Raw genomic sequence first — 3,354 nt, forward strand, 5'->3', positions numbered from 1 at the left:
GTCGCCGCTTCAGATCCGGGGTTCCCCATGCAAAAGCAGGGCAACCGAGGTCCCGCCGCCACCATCCTTGGCGCCCCGAGCTTGCCCGACGGCTGCCTCAGGCGGCGGCGGGTGGGTCGTGTATGAAAACATGTGAATGTGTTCGGGGAGGCGTCACGGTCACGGAATTCTATTCAGATCGACACAGTCATGCGACTATGCGAGGCGTACGTACGCCCGGGGGCGAACGGAATCGCAGCGCAGAGGATGGTAGATTCAACTTTTTTTTTGACTGCTTATATTTACCCAAGGCCAAAACTGTTTGCTTTTTGCGGTCACATTCTTGGCGATTGATTTGATCTCGTTGAGACGAGCATGATGTAGTTGAGCGTACATCTATGCATGCATGATTCATACAGTAACATTTTCTGTGAGAAAAAGGGAGTACAAAATAAGCTGCATTCTGGTGCATTGCAGAGTGAAACACAGGTATAGGTGTTCAGTTCAGCTCCATGACACTCAACTATTAGGCCAAGCCTGCCCCTATTATTTCTTCGAAACTCTCTTCTCAAAAGGAAAGATGGTCAGGGTATGATATTTTACAGTAGCTATTCTGGACACATCTGTCCCGTGCCTCACTGTTGGCTTTGCGGCTCTAGTCTAGTGCTAGGTGGAGTTTGAACACGCCTCCACGGTTCTGTTGGCTTTACTAGGAAAGAAAAAGAAATGAAAGACACTCCACTCTGCTGCACCAGGCAAGTACTACTCCACTAGTACTCTGAAGAACATTGTTTACCAGTGTGCCGTACTTTTGATTTTTCAGTGAACTAAACCAACGGCACCATTTGAGAATTCAGACGGCTAGTTGCCTCTTGGCTGGCTGGCTGTACCACTGCTACGCGTAAACCTCCTGGGAGACGACGACGGCGACGAGGCTAGGTAGCCGACGCTGACGCCTGTGAATGTGAAGCTAACAATTGATTGGGCCAATCGGGTCACACGTCCGGGCTGGAACTGAACGCACGGCTCTCACTTTTTCACGTCTTGACCGGGGCACGACTGGACTGACTGGCTGGAACTAACCAACCGAGGGTTGAAATGGCCCGCCAGCCTCGACATCGCCGAAATTGCGCGATGCCATGGCAATTCTGCGGACGGGACTCGAGTTAATCTAGATGAAAATTCAGTCCGGTGCCGTCGGTGTGAAAATGGAAAACGAAGAGAGATCTCGTTTAAGAGAAACGCGTGAGCACTATATGGCTCCTGCCAATGCCACCGGTGTGGCGGGCGCCATGATCTTGACTTGGCGTCGTTCGGGGTCGCGCAGCCAGGCAACCTCCGGCTCTGGTCGACGCCGTTTCTCTCTGGTTGTGCTGTGGATCGATCGCCTCCTCAACTTTCACGTCGCTTTCAGCTCGTACGTACGTACGCATGCCCGCCCGCTGGCTGCTGAAGAGTCGAGCCAAGTCAGCTGGAACAGAATGTCAGTAGCATTAACAAACACTCGTACGACGTAGTACCTTACCACTTAAACGGGATGGGAGTGCGACAGTACTGATATGAAAACATATGAATGCAACCAACGCGTTCGGATAGACGCTACCGATCGAGATATGGAATTCTATTATTACACTGGAGCGGCCGTCGGAGTTGTTCCTCCCGGCCTTGTCTCCCACGACCTACTACAATGGCTCTATTTCTGGCGTCGTTCCTCTCGGTCTTCTCGTCCGCTGCCTACTAAATTAACATCGGCGTCATTTCTTTCGGCCTCCTCTCCCGCTTTCTATTGCATTGACGCCGCCATGGCATTATATTTCTCCTCGCGCGTCCTCTGCCTCAGCGTCATCCTATTCGTCCCCTGGACGGACTTTCTCTGCAGTGACGACGCTTGCAAGTAGTTTGTTGCACCGCCGACTCGCCCGCGATGAACGCGGCGCCGCGGCCACCGTCCGCCACAGTCCCGCCAATGCACTGTACTTTAACTCTTGGACGTGACTAACGTCCGACTGTGCGGTCATTAGCAACAGATCCGCACGATTAGTATATTCCATCGATCAATTACCCTCGCTCAGCAGCCCTCCTTCCTTTTCTTAAATCTGGCTGACGTGGATGAAAGAAAGAAGGCAACACTCCATACTTATGCCTAAAAAAATGCATGCATGTATGTAAGACAGAATTGCTGACATCAGCAAAGATTCCATTAAATTTCAAAATTTAAAATGTTTTCTAGCTTAATCCGTCGCTTCGATCAAGAAACTGTTTTCACATAAAAAATTCGTCGCAAGGAGACCTTCGAAACTAGATCCCATGTTGGTATATTTTGACGATTTTTTTCGGATAAAAAGTTACCAGGCATGTGCAACGTAAGTTATCACGAGTGCGATACATAAGTTACCAAGTTGTTTTCATAGTAACTACCAGGTATGAAAAGACGGTCTTCCAACTTTTCTTTTCACGTGCACATGCATATATGCACTAGATGACAAAACTATGATGCCATTCTAAATTCTCTCTATTTTGAATTTTTAAAACATTTTATAGCTCAAACCGTCGCTCTGATAAAAAAATGTTTTCACATAAAAAGATCCGTCGCAACAAGATCTTCGAAACTAGATCCCATGTTGGTATGTTCCAACGAATTTTTCTAGATAAAAATTACCATGCATGTGCAACACAAGTTATCATGCCAGTTGAGCGTAAGTTATCATGTTGTTTACACATAACTTACCGGGGCATAAAAAATAATTTCTTCTACATTCTCCACACAAGCACATCCGTGTGCCCTAGGGAACGAAAAATGTTAATATCAAGGAGGATCCCACCGAAACTCAAAAAGAAAAAAAAATTGTAACTCAAATAGTCGCTCCGATACAAAAATCATTTTCACATAAAAATTTCGTTACGATGAGACCTTCAAAACTAGAACTCATGTTGGTATGTTTCGACAACTTCTTTCGGTTAAAAAGTTACAAGCCTAGGTTAACTAAGTTATCAGCTCTCTTGTGTGTGTATTACTATGCTATTCACACACGAGTTACCGAAGGGTGTTTTTCAACAAGCCCCCCCCCCCTTCCGGTCGAAAGTTATCACACCTAGACTAAGTAAGTTATCAAGTCAGTTCTGCTATATCATAATGTTATTTAATCATGAGTTATCGAGTCAAAGTTATCATCGTGGTTGTACGTAAATTATCAGGTCTGCGGTGCATAAACTACCATGCAATTCGCACAAAAATTACCTGGGACATGTTTCTCCAACTTTGTTTTCACAAGTCAAAAGTTATCAAACATCTTGCACATAAGTTATCAGGTCTACGGTGCATAACTACCATCCTATTCACACAGAAGTTATCGGGGATGTATTACAAGAACCCCC

This window comes from Triticum aestivum, chromosome 5D (genome assembly GCF_018294505.1).
Source record: "Triticum aestivum cultivar Chinese Spring chromosome 5D, IWGSC CS RefSeq v2.1, whole genome shotgun sequence".
Taxonomy (NCBI): domain Eukaryota; kingdom Viridiplantae; phylum Streptophyta; class Magnoliopsida; order Poales; family Poaceae; genus Triticum; species Triticum aestivum.